This window comes from Agelaius tricolor, unplaced genomic scaffold (genome assembly GCF_023055355.1).
Source record: "Agelaius tricolor isolate 1412-34295 unplaced genomic scaffold, bAgeTri1.0.p SCAF_14, whole genome shotgun sequence".
In the NCBI taxonomy this organism is placed as follows: domain Eukaryota; kingdom Metazoa; phylum Chordata; class Aves; order Passeriformes; family Icteridae; genus Agelaius; species Agelaius tricolor.
Genome location: NW_027269274.1, coordinates 11,517,488 through 11,523,352, shown reverse-complemented (window position 1 = coordinate 11,523,352; position 5,865 = coordinate 11,517,488). Strand labels below are relative to the sequence as shown.

Sequence of the window (5,865 nt, the reverse complement as noted above, 5' to 3'; positions counted from 1 at the left end):
TGCTGCTGAGGTGTAAGTGGGGAGGTGTAATATTTTACAATGGTGAAATGCCTCCAACATACTGCTTTCCAGGGGCACAACCTCCACTACACCAGAGAACATGAAAGAGCCACTGAAAACAGCCAAACAGTCTCACAGCCATTTCCCAGCTAACAAAATACCAGTGAGAATCAGTGTGAAATTGCCCTTTGGTGCTGTTGCATAAAATAGGCTTCCAAATATTATAATGTCTTTTGGGTTTATTATTAAAGGTGGAAGACTCAGGTACTTACAGTGCTGTAGTAGATCTGCCTCCAGTTCCCAGCTCTGTATATATGACCTTGAAAAAGTCATTCAACTTTTCAATGGCTGAGCTGTTCAAGTGCAAAACAAGGCTTTTTCAGCTTTTGGCTGTCTTGTCTGTTTAGACTGTAAGCTCTTCAGGGCAGGGACTGTCTCCTATTAAACAATCGTAATTCTCAATTAGGGTCTTCTACACATCCAGGGCCCTCACAAAAATGTCATAAAACAAAAGCTTTCTAATAAATTCTGGGGGATTCCAGATTGGGATCCAAAACTGCTCAGTGGTTTTCCCTGCTGAATGTGATGCCGAATCCCTTGTTAGTTTGTGTGTGTGAGGGGGGAGGAGGGAGACTATAATTTAAAGAGATTGCATAAAAGACCATTTAAGTCCTTGTGGCTGTATATTTCTTTTAATTAGTTTATGCACAGTGCATTTGCATGGGAAGCTGCACAGCGTGTGGACAGACTTAATTAGGAGAACAATACGTTCCCTCTTAAGATAATGACTTGAGGATTATGAAAATTATTATTCCAGATCCATCCATGGGTCATTCGAGGTTCAGTATCCAACGAACTTTTAAAATGCATTGAGGTCAGCAGTTTGGATACTGTCAGTAAAGTCACTTGATTTTGTTGCTTAAATGATTAATTATGAGCATCCCCCAAGTTACACAATAGCCCAAGGACTCACTGCATTTCACATGTGCCATCAGCTTCTCTGGAGAGACAGATGTGCTGAATGGGGCTGTGACATCCACTGCAGCAACCTCTCCTTCTGAGCTCTCCCCACTCCCTTTCATCCATCCCTTTGCCTTTATATTCCTGGCTGGGGAGGCAAGAAATTTCCATCTCCTCTAATGAATCTTTGCAGCTGGAGAACCAAGACAATTAGGTGAGAGTTTTAGGACACAGGTCAGTAGCCCACATGAGATGCACCTGTCCCATTTTAGAGCAGAGCACCATAGGCAGCTGAAGACATCACCTGAGTGCACCTCAGCTTTAGCCCATAGCTTGGTGGGTCTTAAAAATGGCTTTTTTTTTTTTTTTCTGCCTCTCTCCAGAGTCCAATCTATTTTCCTTACTCTTAGGAAAGCATCATGACAAAGCATAAGAACATTCCTCTTTGAAAGAGTTTCCACATGGGCCGTGTTTCAGAGCAAATCAGTTCAAATAATCTGAGCACCCATCCTGCTCCCCCTCTTCAGAAATGGTTGCTCTTGGGTGAACAGACTCCCCACTGCAGCAGGGCACCCTGGAGAGGGGCACACCTCTATCCCAAAACTCCAGCTCTAACTGGAAAGGTCATGGAAACATCTACCCTCAAATCTGGACCACCAGGTGCAGAACAGACAGCAATCCCATCCTTCACCTTAAAAAGCAAAGCCACATATGCAGTCAAGGACGACAAGGTCAGCTCTTTTCACATCAAAATCCATGACTCATTTAGGAATCATGGCAATAACACCTTGAGTGTCCTTTCCTTCCTCTTGCCCTATAATGATTAGACAAGTTTTCCACTCAAATGCAATGGCTGTGAATTAAGTCAGGCTCTTTAATAGCAATGACAGCCAGAACTTGGTGAAATTTCAAGTGTGGTGTTGCTTTTAGAGCTGAGGAAGCAGCAGTTCTGGAAGCAGAGAGAACATTTTCAGCTGCACCTCCCCCACTGAAAAACTTTGATTTAGGTTGATCAGAAATTGACATTTCACATCTGGAGGTGAGAGAAAAGTAGGTTTGAAGGGAAAAAAAAAGTTAAGGAAAAGAAATTTCAAAGGATCATTTTGTGGATTTAAAACAACTCAGCCCAGTGATTAAATCCCTCACAGTCTTTGTACATCTTCTCCAAAACTTCAAATGAAGAGAAAGAATGAGATGCATTTCTGCACTCACATTGGCAAGGGAAAAATCCATGACTGGTCCTAGCAGCTGCAAATATCCCAATGCTTTTCCTTGCTACTTTCACTATTTCAAGGCTTCCTGAAGCCACCATTGGTTCTTAAGGCCAAGTGTGGAGAGTGAATAGCACAGAAAAGCCATGGTTTGTACAGCAGGGCACGAGGCTGTGCCCAGGGGAGGGCACAGCTCCTGTCACAGCACAAACACCAGGCAAGGGCTCAGCAGCAGCTCCTTCCCACCACATCTATGGTCAGAGGGCCAGGCAAGGTCCAGCTCCTATGGAGCAGGGGGCAGAAAACAAAAGCACTATTAATAATAACACGAGGAGAGAACAACTCAACTCTTCAGGGTCAATAGACAAGATGTGAGAGCATCACCCATTACTCAACCTCTGTTGTTGATAACACAGCACCCAAAGCATGCCAGGCACTGTGCAGGGCAAGCAGAGATGTCCCTGCCCCTAAGAGATTGCCATCTAATTCTGATTTTACAGTCATATTTCAAAAGCACAGTGAGATCAAAGCCCTTCTCTCTCCCCCAGGCACTCATTCTCTCTGGTGGAACATATCTTGATTCATAAATCACAGAAGCAGGGATCTCAGTGAGCACTGCCATGCAGGACACAAAAGGAAATACACAGATGCCAAAGGTAGTCCTAACATCATGCCAGTGCTCAGGAGAGTAATCTGGGGTGCAGGAGGAGGGGAAACACAGCAATTATTTTTTTTTTCCATTACCAGAGCAGATTTTTTGTCTGTCTGCAGCACCACCAGCAGTAACGGCACATGGCAATGATCCACAGCACTCTAGGACAAAAAATGAAAAAGAAGAAATTAAATGAAACTTCAGGAGCTATCAGGTGACATGGTCAGAAAATACCTTAAGAATGAAAACAAACGTTGGGATAGGGTAGCACTCATTTGGGAAAGGATACTGAATGAGACAAGCAATCCCAAAGGCAAATCCCAACATCTGCTGCTTTCTGATTCATCCACAGATAGAACCAGCAGCAGCAGGGCACACCCAAGCACACAGGAGTAAAGCCAGTTGCCTCCCAAGAACTATCCCCACTGCAATATTCAAGTGTTCCCCCCCCTCCACCCCCCCAAAAAAAATCTGCAATTCAAAAACTAAATTTGCCCCTGAACTGCTTAATCTGCAAGCTCCAGTGATCTCCCTGTAATGGGTGCACAGGCAACAGATGTTCAGACACCAAGCTGGCACCTTGCACACCTGAACCTGTGCCTGGGAGCCAGCCAGACAGGATGCACATTGCCTGGGAACATCTGATAAGGCCGTGCCCTTCAGAGCCTGCACAGCAGTGAAGGGGCAGCAGAGAGGCTTAGAAATAACCAGAAGCTTTCTTCTTCTTCTTCCATGAGTCACTCCTGCTTCAAGGAGCTGCAGCTTTGATTATTAACTGGGCTAGTCAGCTAGATATTTAAATGATTCCCAAAAGTCATTAAGAGCCCAATCAGATATGCAGTGCTTGACTCCAGCACAGGAATGCAGAGAGGGAATTATTAGCATAAACTATGCTTTAGAGAAAACCTCCATGTATTTTATATTTCAGGGTACAGGGGAATCTGATTTAACTAAGTTAAAGAGAAGAAAAAGAAGCTTAAGCAATCTAAAGGAGCACATTAAACATGGAAGGGAGTAAAAAAATATTAAATAAAAACATCAGCTACCTCGGGGATTAGGAATAAGAAAATATAATGTCAAAGCACTGCAGTCTTCCTCTCTATTCTCTAAGCAACAGGCAGCTCCTTTAGATTTCCCCTGACATTTCAGAGAGAAAATTTACACTCAAAGTCAAAGACTGCTGAAAGTTGCCTGCCTGATCAGGAGATCTCATAACCCTGCTGTCCTCTGTCCCAGACTGAGACCTGAGATGTGAACTGATGCAAGAGGTGAGGGGAGGGGCAGACACAGAAATCTTACCTTTATATTTACCTGGCCTCCACTCCAGAGCCATGACACAGACTTTCCCTCAGCAACATCTCAAGCCAATCTTTTGTGGAATGGTTTTGACAGGCAATATGGTGTGGCAAGAAACCCACTGGATTTGGTACCAGAAGACAACACCAGAACAGAAACAATTCCAGAACAGACCCCCAGAGCAGGGGCCATGCCAGAGACAGGCAGAGGGTCACCTCACTTGTCTGCAGCTTTTCTGCTGGTTTGTAACTCACCCCACATCTCTGTACACCAGCTTAGCAGGCAGTTCCTGCCACATCCTGCATGGAACCCAGCTCCTGGGATGGTGAAGTAGCACAGGACTCTGCAGGGGCTCATTCAGAGCAATCATGCCCACTATGCTGCATTCTTGCTGCTTCAGGTTAAAATCAGAGCCACGACAAGCAAATCTGCAAGACAAAACCTGATTCAGGGGTGATTGGAAAGATGGGCTAAGGTTGGACTTTATAACAAGAGAAGAAGGCAGGTAAAAGTGGTGCTTGCAAAATTCTGTGGGGGATCACCTCTCTAGAAGCAAAGAGCAAACAGCAACTCACTTCCTAGCCCTGCTTTTCAGCAGAAAACGCAATGGTTTCTCACAAGAAGTCAGTAAACAGCATAACCTGAGGCTGGTCACTGAAACTCTTTATCCATCAGTCCCCCCATCCCTACATTGGAGCTTAAAGTATTTTACTTTCTTCTTTCCATCAAGGAATGGGAGCTGGCAGATGGAATGTGCTCATGCCACAATACCTTTGTTGGAAAGAGACTGCCTTAAAGAGGGCAAAACTGTATTGTGACTGTGATTAGAAAGCAAAGTCCTCCCGTGCAGTTATTTAATTAAACCGTAAATACAAACGGATAAGTGTCTAATGAGCCAGCTCTACACAGTGTATTTATATTCCTCTGAAAAAGAACAATGCTTAAACTGGTTGCAAATAATAGTCCTCTCTCCCAGCCTGGTTTTCCCTGCAATCAGGAATCAGGCTGCACAGTAGTTTGCTGACAAATTGGTTCATGTTATGAAGATAATGAAGGCATCAAATTACTGTGCACTCCTTCCCCCTGGAAGCAGCGAGGCTGTTGCAGGCAGCGATTGCCAGGGCTTTATTTGTGCCTGCATGTGTGTGTCATTTGTGAGCAGACAAGCCCCAGAGGCCTGTCAGCCAAGGCAGGATGGCTCAGCCCCTGCTCCCTGGCACACTCTGGTGCTGCTCTGACCTTCTGGCTGTGCACTTGTCAGGCTGCCAGGGAGGTGACCGTGGCAAAGAGCCACAGCCTCTGAAAGGTGTTTTCTGCCTCCAGCACCCACAGAGATGCTCCAGGTTGTTCTCTGAGGGCTTGCATGGGTACCAGAACCATTTAGTGATGCTAGGGCAGCATTTCTCTAGCTCTGGTACACTCAGCTTTCCAGGAACAAAGCCTAAAGCGACAGATCCAGCAAAGCATTTAACCAAGGAGCTGAGCAAGGTCATCTCCAGAAGAATATAATAAATAAATATAAATAGAATACTTTGGCAGGATCACAGTCCTTCTGGAGACTGGCTCTGGAATTTTTCCTACATCTCTTTCCCTTTCTACCTGCTAAAAGGAGGTTTTAATGCCTTCTTTGTGGAGGTTTCTGGAACTCAGGTAGAGAAAGATAGCAGAGAGGAAAATATTTCCATCCTGAGCTGTTATTACTAAATATATAAATAGATTCTGAACAGGTACAATTTCACTAAACTG

At 44.7% G+C, this 5,865-nt stretch overlaps 1 long non-coding RNA gene across 1 annotated transcript; it reads right to left on the bottom strand.

Moving 5' to 3' along the window:
• Positions 1 to 1,054: 1,054 nt before the first annotated feature.
• On the bottom strand, positions 1,055 to 4,507 carry LOC139595685 (uncharacterized). The gene is made up of 3 exons (XR_011681090.1): positions 4,374 to 4,507; positions 2,916 to 2,984; positions 1,055 to 1,153 (listed from the first exon to the last, which is right to left on the bottom strand). It is a non-coding gene; the product is annotated as an uncharacterized lncRNA (long non-coding RNA).
• Between the last annotated feature and the right edge of the window lie 1,358 nt (positions 4,508 to 5,865).